Genomic DNA, 14,367 nt, shown 5'->3' on the forward strand with positions numbered 1-14,367 from the left:
TTAAACTGTAAAAGCAACAAGAAACAATTCAGGTTAAAGCAATTTACCAGTTCTAGGAAGACTTACATAATTGGAACTGTCAGAAATTATTCTTCCTTAAATCCCTACAAACTGCATTAACTACTCTTCGTTTTTCCACTTCCTTGGCAATTAATTATTATTTAAAATCCATTCAATGTGGGACTACTTACAAAGTTACTGGCAAATTGCTTTAATCAACCAAAAGAATGGCACTCATTAAAAACAATTAAACAAGGAACAGAATTCATTCCAATTTATTTGACTTAAGTAACAAAATTCTTTCCAATCTATTCAATTAAAGTTAAGAAATTTGGGCAAGGTATCAGACTTGGTTATGCTTTATATGGTTTATACTATTAATAAATGTTACCCAAAAGATAATAAAAGAAAAAAAATAATGTCCATTTTAGGATATATAATTTCTAGATTTTGAATAGTTCCCTAAGTGGCATTCAGTGATCTTTTTAAAATATAAATGGGTTTTCAAAATGGCACAGATGCCTTGGTCTCTAATCAGAAGAGCTGTAGATATGAGCCTCAGAGGCCTTATGTAAGGTAACTAGCCTTACTGATGTAGTACTGTCTGGGCATAATTACTAAAAGTATCCCTTCTAGTCCCAGAAGTACTTCAAGTACACCTTTACCTCAGGTTTAAGAGGCATCCTATAGAGTGTCCTGATGGGGCAGGCCAGAGTTGACTCCCAGGACCTATGCTATTCCCACTGTTAGAAGAGATGGCCTAGGATCACTGGAATGTTAACTGCTTAATTAGAGGCAATCTTACTGGAGGCCAAGTTTCATTAGTAAACTCTAAACCAAGTCAAGTTCAAAATCCAAGGAAATTTTACCATTTCAAGAACCTTTAGGATATCTAATATTCCAGTTCACAAAAATGGAATAAAATATGCTGTTGTCTTGGCAATAAAAACTAATATGGGATGTTGAGCCAGGGTATTAATTAGAACTGAGCATTAACGGAGTGAGAATATTCATTCATCTTTGCATGGATGTGATTAAAATCACATGAAAAAAAACTGATTTACTGCAAATGATTTTGTCCTGAAATGGTAAGACAGGATACAGACAGTATCCTTAATGCAGCGACAGCCCATTTAGAAAGGAGGGTGAAAGTATTGTAAATGTCAACTGTTTTAGTTTCAGGTAAAGCAGTATTAAAACTCAGTGTATCAGAAAGGCTGTGTGAAATAGGTAGATTTCCAAAGCTTTACTGTGATAATCATGAAATATATCTGGATCAGTTGTCTGAAAGGTAGCAGGTTCGCCTGCAAATTGAGCTATCTATAAATGAGCCACAACCTGAAAAACATACACAGCATCATAAAAAGATACACCCATTTCCATAAATAAAAACAAATTTAAGTGAAAAAGATTATCATTTACTTTGTGTACTGTGGAAAATTTAAAACAACAATGACAACAAAACAGAAACAAATAAAATCTCTTTTTTATCTTTTAGCACTGAGCCTCCACAGACTAAAAACTGGTGCTTTGTAAGGAATCTATTATGATCTGTGGGCAGCTGGCATCTACTTTCACTATTAAACTGTTCCATGACTCGATGGCCCATGATTTTAGGGGACAGAGAAATAAAGAGAAAATAAGGACAAATTAGGTTTAAAGTTTGACTTGTCTAAATAACAAGATATATACTATTGTACAAATGTCACATATTTATCTTCTAGTTTTTATAATTCTGACTTTTTAACTTTTTCTTGGTTTTGATTTCCTGCTAAAAATAAACAATAGCCATTCTGTTATTAGACTGGCTTTAATATACAGATAAATTCTGGTCACAGTAGTCCACATCTGATTATGCATAAATAAAAGGAAAGCTTTTCCTTTCATTAAAATTATAAGCCCAGCTTCATTAGGCAGTAAAATTGACTTAAATGAAAACTATCATTAATTTTTTTTTATCACAGAAGATATGAAGCAGAAGAAAAAAATCAAACATATTAATTGGTTGATTGTTCATAAGTGAAAATTTAAAATGTCATGCTCTACTTCCTACACTTTATTTTTGTAATTAAAAACATTTAGTGTATGCAAACATTTCACACTTAATTTTTAAAAAGCATTTGTCTTTGAGACACAAATTCCCACACAATAAAACATACTGAACTCAAAATATAACATGTACTAAAATAACAGATGAAAGGACCAAGCATGGGTTCATCTCTTCCTCCACTCTGAACACCTCATGCTAACTAACACTCACAACGGCTGGCCAGGTGTGGGTTCTCCAGCAGCAAAGGATGAGATGGACAACCCCATAAGTGTAGCCATTCCTGTTAACAGCTGTCCGTGAGTCAAGGCTACAGATGTGTCTCCAGGTACAATTAAAAATGCACTAGAACACACTGCGAATAAAATCCCAGCTCTTGATTTCCACTTCCAGCCAAGATGGAGTAATAGTTAACAGATTTACCTCCAATTTGAAACCAATTAAAAACCATGAAAAATGCACCAGATGATAGTTCTCATAATAATGGGTAATAGGCAGTGAAGGATAGTGACCCCTGAGATTCAGGAAACAAAAGAAGTCAGCCCGACAAAAATTGCCCAGCTTAATGCCTCAAAAAAAGCTTCCGGGATGCAATACAAGGAGGGGAAGTTAGGCAGACCCTGGTGGTCTCCCTGAATCAAAAAGATGCAGCTCGAAATCCAGGGATGCCAAAGTGGCTAGAGTTGCCAGAGTAGAGTGCCAGAGTGGAAGAGAGTCACAAAGAGGGGACACCGGAGATCTGTAGCCCCCTCGGGTGTTCCACTGAGTGGGTATGCATGAGGAAAGTACTCAAGGCAAGGGAGAGAGCTGCAGGAAAGAATTAAAGAAATCCATTCCAGGACTTGTTTGTACCAATCAGAGGGAGAGATCTAGAGTGTAAGGAAGAGTAATCAAAAGTACCAGGTTAAACACTGCTTGGGTACCATCCAAAAGAGCTTAAATATCAAGACCCCGTTGCTTCTAAGCAATGGAACAGCATCCCAGTACAAAATTCAGCAGTAATATAAAATTTATAATGTCTAGCATATAATAAAAAATTATCTGACATGCAAAAAGGCGGTATAGTACAACCTGTAACAGTAAAGGGACTAATTTATCAAGAGGATATAACAATCTTAAATGTCAATGCACCTAATAAAAGCTTCAAAACATTTGAAACAAAAATTGATACAACAGCAAAGGGAAGTAGAAAAACCCATGATTATACTAAAATATTTCATCACCCTCTTTTCAATAACTCATACAATTAAGTAGGCTGAAAATTAGCAAAGATACTGAAGACTTCAACAACATGATCAACAAACTTGACCTGACATTTAAACAACATTCTACTGACCAAGAACAGAATACACATTCTTTCCAACAGTAAATGAATGGTAAATGTCTTGAAATATTTACCGAGACAGATTATATTCTCAGCTCTAAAACCAGTCTCCATTAATTTAAAGGGGTTTAAGTCATAAAAAGAATGCTCTTGGACCATAATGAAGTTAATAATGAAATTAATAACTGGAAAATAACTGGGAAATTCCCTCCATGTTGGAAACTAAACAATACATTTCCATGGGTCAAAGAAACAATGGGAAATTAGAAAGTATTTGCACTGAAAGTATATGAAAACACAGCAAATGAAACTTTGTGGAATGGAGTTAATGTAAAACAGAGGGAAAATTTATAGCAATGACCTTGGCTTCCACTTTACAAAACCAGGAAAAGAGAGACAAATAAAACCCAAAATATAAGATGAAAAAAATAGTAAAGTGTAGAATAGAAATCCAGGAAATAGATAAAAAGACAGTGGAGGGTAAAAAAAAATCAATGAAACCAAAAGCCAGTTAGTTCTCTGTAATATAAATAATATTGATAAATTTTGAGCCACACTCTGGTAGGCTGAATAATAGCCCCTCAAAAGATATGCACATGAACTAATCCTTGAAAACTGTTACATGTTACCTTAGATGGCAATAAAATAACTTTGCAGATGTAATTAAGTTAAAGATTCTGACATGGCAAAGGGAGAATCAGGATAGGATGGGAGAAAAGCAATGTGGCCATGAACACAGATACAGTACTGATGAAGCCATAAGCCACGAAATGCCGGTTCCACAAGAAAATGGGAAAAGCAAAAAACCAATTGTTCCCTTAAAGCCTCTGGAGGGAGTATGACCCTGCCAACACCTTGAATTTAACCCAGTGAAATAAATCTCAAATGTGTGGCCACCAGACAGAACAAATTTTTTCCGTTTTAAGCTACCAAGTTTGTAGTGATTTTTTACATCAGCCATAGGAAGCTAATACAGAGATCAATCAGGAAAAAAACAAAGAGAAGATACAAGTTACTAATATCATGAATAAGAGAAATGTAATTGATACAGATTCTACAGATATTTAAAAGATAATAAAGGAATATTAGGAAAAACTTTGTGGCATCAAATTCAACATCTTAGATGTAATAGGCACAGTCTCTAAAAGACAGAATCTTCCAAACTTAACTAAGAAAATAGTCTGAATATACTATAAGCTACTTAAACATACTAAGTTCGAAGTTAAAAACTTTTTTTCCAAGTCTCATTGCTTTGACAGAAAGTGGATAAGGGGCACCCGGGTAGCTCAGTTAAGTGTGCAACTCTTGATTTCAGCTCAGGTCATGATCTCACGAATTTGTGAGACCAAGCCCCACGCTGGGCTCTGCGCTTACAGAGGCAGAGCCAGCTTGGGATTCTCTCTCTTAATAAACATTAAAAATTTTTTTTAAAGAAAGCAGATCAGCAGTTGTTTGTACAGGGAAGAGTTAAAAAGGAGCACGAAAGAAAGTTTTTGAGCGGCAAGGATGTGGTCACGTCTTGACAGTGGTGAGGGTTCCACAGTGTACACATCTGTCAAAACGTACCAACATATAAGCCTTCACTATTTACCATTTATTATATGTAAATTATACCTCACTAGATCTACTAAAACGTAACATACACACACAAACACACACACACCACTTTACAAATAAACTATGTCAACAGGGCTGACATGGTGAAATCGTTGCTAAGGAAAATATTCAAGCTTTCAAAGACCACAACCTTCACTTAAATAAGGGCATAAAGGAATTATTAATTGGAAGCAACAACAATATTTGAATAAACTGGACTGATGAAGACAGCTGCTAGATTATCAAGTGAGAACTGTCGAGGATGCAGGACCCTTGGAATCTCTTCAAGATTTCCCTTGCTCTTATTCTTCCCTTTCCTTTTGTTTTATTTATTTGTAGACTTTGCCACATACTAAAGAAAACTTAAAGGATAAGAAGGAGAACACAATATGACTAATGAATTACAAGATGCAAACTGTAGGCGGCTTCCCCACTGCTGACAGTCTTCACAGACTAAATTACTTGTTATAAGGAAAGATGCTCTGTGGAGAAAAGTAGGGCCCTCCCTGGGAGCAAAAGAATCACTGCTCAGCTTCCAAGACTACCCTCCCTGTTCCCCAATTTGGGGCTCCATGACTGGGCTACAATCAAGCTCAGCAAGAACCCAACACCACAGTCCTCTCCTGACACAACTAGAGGACACAGTTCTCACGCTCCACAGGACCACGGGAAGGGAGGTGTGCCAACCGCAGTGACACCAACAGATCAAAGAGGATTTCAAGATATCTGCTCAAATCTCAATGGGTTCTTTAATATTTCAACAGCTCTTCATGAACCAATTTTCATCATCAGAAGAGCCGTAAGTAGGTGAGAGCATTTGGTGTCAATGAGCAAAGGAGCACAGAGGGATCACATGACTTTCCCAAGGTCACAAACCAGTAAGTGTGTAGAGCTATGACTTGAGCTACCTTCTGGTTCATTCATAAGTGACAAGAAGTTTCATATGCATCCTTAAGCTTATTTTCCTTAGCATAAAAAAAAATCAATAACTGTGCACAGTTTAACAAAACACAGAATTGAAGCACTTTCATGCTACAGTAATAAACATGCTCCATGCTCATGACTGATCCCCTAACCTCCTCTTTTTCTCTTTTTCATGGCCTCACTTGCCACAGTCCCCCGCCTTAACCGATTTCAGAACATTCACTTTACTCTACTCCATCCTCCATTCCCATCTCCAGGGAGGTGAGCATCATTTGCAAATAATTAGGAAAATGGACCATGCTTGTTTCATGATAAATTCAGTGTGTCTGTGGAGCAGGCCCTCCGTGCTGCCGGGGAAGTCTTTCGTTCACATCTAGTTGGGTCCAAGTTATAGTTTTGCAACATGCATTTCAAAATGTCTTCTTCCTTGGACTTGCACTGTTCCCTCCTGCCTCTGTGACCAAGTGCTCCCAGCTTACATATCACACATGAAGCACGTTCTGTGAGCCTACTCTATGCTATGCACAAAACCCCAGGAGGCCCAGAACGAGCTCCTACTATCGGGGTGGACAGGGAGTCACCCACAGAAATAAAATAAGAAATAAAATAAGCTACTCCACAGTAGCTTAAGTGCTCTAACAGAGGTATATGTACAGTATGGGATTCAGGCCTAGAGAAGGACCCAGAAAAGGCATGCCAGCTCAAGTACATATAAAACAGAGGTCATCATTCCTCACCTCGAACTTGCTCTTTACCTTACGTGCAATTAATCAAGATTAAAACCCTGGTCTTTGGCTATTCATTCCCTCTTCCTACTTTCCATACCCAGCAAGTTGCTAAATTCTAACGAAAATGAATGTGTGTGTGCCTCTTTCCACAAAACAGCAGAAATTTTTCTTTTGTTTTTGCATCAGTGGCTCCCCAGCTCTCTGCTGCCCCAGCTGGACTCTCAGCCAGCTCATAGGTGAGACAGTGTAGGGCAGAGGATGGCGATGAATCCACAGACCAGGCCTAAAATTCCAACTCCACTGCTTGGCCACTGGGAGGTATTCAACAGGGTACTCAGCCTCACTAAGCCTGTATCTTCTCTTCAACTAAGTGAGTGGAGTAGGAGCACTGACCATTACCAGGATTAGAGATAATAAACTTCCTGGCAGGCAGTAGGCCTTAATTTTATATTGACTGGGTCACAGAGTGACCAGATATTTAGCTAAACAATATTTCTGGGTGTTTTTATGAGAGTGTTTCTGGATAAGATGAACATTTGAGTGGGTAGACTGAGGAAAGCAGATTGCCCTCCACAATGTGGGAGGGCATCATCCAATCCGCTGAGGGTCTAAAGAAAACAAAAAGACAAAACGAGAATGAAGAGTTTGTTCTCTCAGTCCACCTATTTGAGATGGGACACTGGTCTTCTGCCCTCAGATCGGGACGTACACCGTCCCTCTCCTGGGTCTGTAGCCTGCAGCGGGCAGACTATGCCACCTTCTCAGCCTCCATAACCATGTGAGCCCATTCCTTATAATAAACCAATCTTCTACCCCCGGCCCCCCACAGTTCCCCTACTGGTTCTGTGTTTTGGAGAACACTAACAACTAACACCCACTAAGAAATACATCCTGCATTCAGTGACAAAGCCTTGTATATGGTCTCTGCCTGATCAACCTCGCCTCTCCACACTGCTGCCACACTGTCTGCTAACACATACCCCCATCACTTACTTCACTCACCTGCTCAAAATCTTCTGCAACAGACCCACTAGGGCCTAGCTGATAAAGGGCACACACCTGCCCTAGACTACTTTTCTAGATTTATCTCACAATACTTCTTCTCTAATATGCTATGCTCCAACAATCTTGGGGTAACCTGTTTTACACAAAGAAGCCTCATATTTTGACATCTCTGTCTCTTACAGTGTTCCTGTTCTATGAGGTCACCCCTGTTCCCAAAAGAAGATATTCTGTCATCTGACTCATGCTGTCAGTTTTATACCTCTCTTATGCTCTCACTGCTGGCTAATTTGTTTTGCAGGGTAGGTAGCGGATGTCTCTTCCGTACTGAAATACATAGGGTGGGGTGAACAGATCAAGTTTAGCTTCCCATTGTACTTAGCCTAAGGTCATGCAAATAGAAGAAATTCAATAAATATTTGTTTAATGAATATGAGGAGAAAGGAGGGGAGAGAAGGAGGGAGAAAGAACCAGAGCAAATAATGGTTACTGAGAACTCAAGAATAAAGCAGTCTGAATACACTGTAAGTTGATAAACAATGTTGTGATTAATTATAAACGACCACTAAGATCCTGAGCATATCTATGTTGTTTTCCTCTTCAATATGCGGCAGATGATGTTTGTGATTACAAGCTGGCGCTTGGCACATGTTCTGTTTGGAAGAATGGACTGCTGCTACTGATAAATTCAACCCCATGTGGCTCAATCATTCCTTCACAGTCTGGCATTTATGCCAATACATTCTGTGATCCTTCTAAGGCAATCAATTTGCCAAGATGTTGTGTTAGGCTAGTTGTCTATAGATGCGTGCTTGTGAGCTGATCATGGTACATTAAGGCCTATATGTAATGACTGTGTTAATCCAGTGATTATTATTCTAGGTTGCTAAATCAAAGACTTTTTTCTGCTTATAAGAGGAGATGATGATAGGGCTTTATGCTACTAAAATGCTAGTTTTTCCCCAAAATTTTGTTTTGTTCTTATCTTAATTCTAAAATATCTCTTTTATTAAAGGTAGCTACATAAATGATGGCAATCATAAAATGCACTGTCTAGCCCAAAATTCTCAAATAAGACCTCAGAAGTTCCTAATGGCCATGGGAGTGTGGTATGTTGCTGAGGAAAAAAAATATTAAAAGACAACCTTTCTTGAGCAAAGGGTGGCATCCTTTTTTAAAATAAATATATAGTTTTCTTAAACTATATTCTTAACAATAATGTCTTTGGACAAAGCAATTTTTAAGTGAAAGAATATTACTCTTAACCTAATGGTCTGTTGTATTTTCATAACAAGTCATCATTCTTAGTGATATAAATAGCCTCTTACCTACCCAATTTTTCTATTACACACTAAGATCTATGACTATGAATGACTTGCATCTACTAAAGGATACTACAACCATAAGTAATGATGAACAGAACAGGGACCAAGGAATCAAATCACCTAGATCTGAGTCTAGTTCAGCTATGTCGAAACTGTGTGACCGTGGGCAGGTTCCTTATGCTTTCTGAGCCTCACATGGCACATATGTGACAACATGTACTTCACAGTTATATTGTGATGATTAAAGGTGGTATTGCATGTAAAGTATTCCACCAAAACTCAAATAATGAAGCTATGATTTATTTCCTCCATCAGCTCTCTAGAATTCCTCCATAGATGAAAAGAATTAGGAAGTTTTAAATTAAAAATTATCAAGAAGTCACACGGGTTCTCCTTCTAGGTAAACAAATTAAGCATCTTTACTTTTAAGATTCCACAAAAATGAAATTCAAAGAGCTCCATTAAGATGAAAATGTAATCAGGATTCATGCATTTTTTAGTGATCTTTCTTTTTCTATTTGGTTTTATACCTGATAATTACCATGAATGGAGATACCAAAAACATAAAAATCAGGCCAAATTAAATGGCTCGTAATTTTATAGTAGGGCAGAATGTCCAAAAATCACAAATGTCCTGCCAGATTCCGGAAGCATGATTCCTGCAAACATATGTGGTACCTTGAAATATAACTCCTTAAATAAAATAGACTGATTTCTGTTAGCAAGATTTTCAGAAAATCACCATTATTCCAAAAATAGCCAAGAACTAGATGTAAAAATGAACCAAACACATGAGGCTGTACGTGTATTTGCTAATTCTCAAGTAGTTCTCCTGCCCCGCACTCTTCTCTCCTTGCCCACTCTCCAATTATCTCTGGCAGCAATAATAACAAAGAAAAGGGGAGGGTAAGGGAAATCTTGGTCTCCTACATGTTAAAAAAAAATCCATGTTAGTCATAAAATATAGAATAAGAAATAAAGATATTCTATAAAAAGAATTTAGTACTGAGTTCTCCAAAATAGGGTAGGAAGTAGAGTACTGGGTTCACGAAAATGAAGTTGATTCATAATACAGATTTTCTAACACTCACATCTTTCACTTATAAAGGTTTAACTCCAAAAATAAATAACACTTATAATAGAATGTAAATGCTGTGGGAAAAGGAACAGAATAATTAATAACTGCATCTTCCATTTGTTCAGGTACAAAGACATGTGATATTTGAAATGTCTACACTAGGCCATGTTCGCAACACACAAAGCTTACAGGAAAGCTCCATAAACATTTGGTGGCTAAATCCAAGAGAGCTGGTGCACTGGGCCTTGGAGGCCCCAGGGTGGATGAGGGATTCTAGAATCTACTTTGCTCAGGGCTGCAATCCAAAAGTATCCTACATCAGCATATAAATAAAATCTCACTTAGGGCTGCTTCATACACTGGCTTTCTCAGCAATTATTAAGGTCTTTCCACAAAAGTTTTGCATAGCTGCTGAGCTTGCTTTCAGTTACTGAAAAAAACACTAGTCACTTCCAAAGACCTTAGCAGAAAGGCTGACTTACATACCAAGTATGAATAAAAGCCCGGATTTTTAAAGGAAAAAAAAAAAAAAAAAACTTCATTAGCTATGTCATTTAGTCTTCTTGTTTTAACCTGCAAAATTCAGAAGAAAATATCCACCAATAAAATGTAAAATACAAATGACAAAATACAATCACTGTATTTCCCAATCAAATACAACTTAATAGGAAGACCAATTAACTGGCATGAACAAGGCTTCATTTATCCTAGAAAGATGTGCTAGGAACAACACAGTACCAAAATATTCCCTTTTCTTTTGCCCAAGCTATTTAATGGACTAAAGTGGTTAACTGAATCCTCCAACCTTAGATCAGTACCTAAAATAAATACTGAAAAGGAAATTTATGTACATTAACAAGCTGGTACATTAGTTTTAATTAAAAAAAAAAAAAAAAAACTACTGGATTTCCAGAAGGAATTTATCATTTTTAAGGAAGATAAAAATTTTAAGCTTTTGCTTTTAAAGGGTCATCTTGTTACTCAAAACACTCTGAAAAAGAACAAAATGAGGTAACTTGGAAAGGTAGGAGAGATTGATAAATGTGAGTAAGTTCAAATAACTTCCAAAAACTACTCATAAATCTGGCTCAGAATAGCATATCTTCTAACTTACCAGAAATAAAAATGACTAAAAATAAATTTTCACAAATATCTACATATAGGTCCAGTAATACATAAGCAAGAGACTCAGCTGTATAAAGGATGTGGTTTACATTTACTCATGCATTACAAAGATCAGTTTGGAAATGTCGGTGACCTTTTACATGGTAAAGTGCAATTTTCAGAGTTCCTGGCTTAGGGTAATTTCCTTCAGGATCACAATTTTAATTTAAGATAACTGATAGATAGCATTACACCTGGAACACAACTCATCACTAAATAAAACACAATAAAATACTACTACATCAAAAGGAAAGCAAAGGAAAAGAAAAGCTCTCAATGAACACTTAGGAGTAATTGATATTATTTTATTAACTTTAGGCACAGAGTATATCCCTGAGCTCACAGATTTAAACAGAACTTGAACATGAGAGATCTGCTAGCATGACGCAATTGGGAACTGGGCTTGCCTTATACTATGAGGGTGTTAACACGTTCCTTTTTCTTTTATGTGCACGTACATACACACATGTGTGTACAGATCTATAAAATATATGTGTGTACATATATGTATATGTGTATACACACAGAGAAAAAAGAAAGGTTTTAAAGTTACAATGATCACCATCACAGAATCTCTTATTATTTGCAGACCTTCAGTTGTTCATCCCTCTTTCTGACCTCCTCTCCATGCCTACTTGAAGAAAATGAGATATCACTGAAGATATAAGTACATTTTTTTCTAACTGCTACTTGCATGTTTCTATGTAATGCATAGGCACATGCCTACAAATCTAAAAGTTCTGAAAAACTGTGGCAGAATTTCAACAGAAAACAATTGTTAGAGGAAATGTAGAAGTGAGTTCCATATGTCCCACTCTAGAAATTGTATGGTAGGAACCAGAAAAATAATGGTATTCAATTAGCACATGCAGTAGACCGATATTTGCATTCGGTGCCTGTGAGCCTGAGACCAGCACTCCAACTAATCATCCCCTAAGCAATTTCACTCAATCTATGTTCACAACCAGACACAAGAGAGCTTTTAATGCTGCTTCTGTGTATTATCCTACTGCATATAATGACCAGGCAAGGAGAATTTGAAAGACACTTCTCCAGAGGCCTTAGCTTTTAGATGTCTGTGGGTATCTAACCTTATATCCTTGGCATCTTTGGTTTTAATTTGTGATTGTTTTTCATTAGGCAGATTCTCCTACTCTTCTAACATGACACAGACCATAATTTTACTTGATATGGTTTGAAATGCTCTTCTAGATAAATATGGCTCTCTAGGGATGAGGTCAGTATTTGAAAATCTACATATGGCTGTTTTATTTTGAGGCATGTCTGCAGTTACCATATGGTCAATGGCAATCTGTGAAGGGAGTCAGGATGTGTCTATTTAAAATACTGACTGAAACTTGAGTTTCTACTTAGAAATGCTTTCATCCGTCTACTTTTTCTGAATGCTGAAGCTTAGACTTTTAAAAATGCAATCTGCCCACTGTACTGCAAAATTCAATTACAAAATAAAATTCATTTCTACATACTTACGAGTGTGCATATATAAAAAGCACACTGGGATGTGGAAATGGTTCTAATCCTGCTACTCAACTTGTTCGTGGCTTAGACTGTATTCTAGTAGGGCTCACGATCATCTGATTGTACAATTTAAATAGAAGTGAAGCAGTGTGTAGCTGAGTGCTTCTTAGGAATGTCCTAGAACATCTTGTCCTCTGAGGTCCCTTAAAACATCAAGATTCTATGACTCTGTTGAATGAAACTAATTTAGCAACATTTACATTAAAAATATATGGCTCTTTATGTGAAATCTAGCCATGATGTAACTGCTATATAGGAATATAAACAAATGTTCTATTTGAGTGGAGAATATAGCTTTTATAAATTATTCCCATTCATTATTCATCAGGTTACTATAAATGTTTTAGGAAAATAGTGGAAAACCATCTTCCCAGCACTTTTCTAAAAAGTACTATTCATAAATATTCTATTTAGGCAATTGGTATCAAGCTCTTTCACTTTGTTGTAATATACCCATTTGGTCTTTAAAAAAAAAAAAAAAGAAATACATCCATGTGAGAGTTGAATGGCTGTAAAGGGGCAAGGCAAGCTAAATTCTTTCTAATGAGACAAAGAACTGGCATATTTGAAATGAGAAAATGGCATTTAAGTAACCACAAAAATGTCTGTTCTAAAATGGTATTCTGACCTAACAAGTGATGACCTAAATAGATTCCCTATCCACACGTACTTTCACCTCACTGTGCAAATTACCTCAAACCTTAAACCAATTCTGAAGCCATCTAAGTTCCTGTGACTTATCCTCTTCCAGCTCAGTGACCCCTCCCCTTTCTAACCCCCTAATTCTGTGCCCCATCTTACAATCTCCTTCCTCCTCTGGGATCTTCCCTTTTAAGCAGTCCCTCCACCCCAATCACACTAAACAACAATTCCATCATCTCTAAACCTCCTGGAAGAACAAGTCTACATACACTTTTTCAATTTCCACCATTTTTATGATGTAAGCACCCTCCCCACCTTCCCAGTCTTCCACCCCTATATTGAAACCCTCACACTCAAAATGTCACTAATGAAATTCTAATTGCTGATATCAAGAGTGAGGTAGTAATCCTCTTTATCTCCTTACATTTCATGCAATGGCCAAGTCCTTTGTAAATCTCATTCCCTACCTTCTCTGATACTAGAGAATTTTATATCTCTTAACCTTTTTTTTTTTGTTCCATTTCAGTGACCTTTGCTGGATACTCTTCTTCTGTTATCCTTAATTGCAGGCATTCTCTAAGATTCTACACCAAGTCCTTTAAATTCTATTGTAGTCTCTTTTACTTCCAAAATTCCATCTTTTCATTTTAAAATATGCAACAAAAAGCAGGCATGCATACATAAAATTTTCAAATATAATCCTATCCTCCTTCTTGATCATCAAACTGTGTCCTGATGCTTCAAAAACCAGTTTTATAAATCATATTATTACATCTGCTACAATGGAGGACATTTTTCACTACCCACACGGTGTATCTCCTGTAAGAAGTCACGTGTAAGAAAATATGTAAATGGAAAGAGCCTAAGTGTCCATCAACAGATGAATGGATCAAGAAGATGGGGTTTATCTATACCATGGAATACTACATGGCAATGAGAAACAATGAAATCTGGCCATGTGTAGCAACATGGATGGACCTTGAGGGTGTTATGCTGAG

The 14,367-nt window shown here is 36.9% G+C and overlaps 1 protein-coding gene across 1 annotated transcript in view; it reads right to left on the reverse strand.

The window, feature by feature from the left end:
- SLC2A13 (solute carrier family 2 member 13) overlaps nucleotides 1–14,367 on the reverse strand; it is a gene marked incomplete at its 5' end in the record, with an annotated part of 304,099 nt that overhangs the window by 199,857 nt on the left and 89,875 nt on the right. The window lies entirely within an intron of this gene.

Source organism: Hyaena hyaena, unplaced genomic scaffold (assembly GCF_003009895.1).
Source record: "Hyaena hyaena isolate Hyena2069 unplaced genomic scaffold, ASM300989v1 scaffold_704, whole genome shotgun sequence".
Taxonomy (NCBI): Eukaryota; Metazoa; Chordata; class Mammalia; order Carnivora; family Hyaenidae; genus Hyaena; species Hyaena hyaena.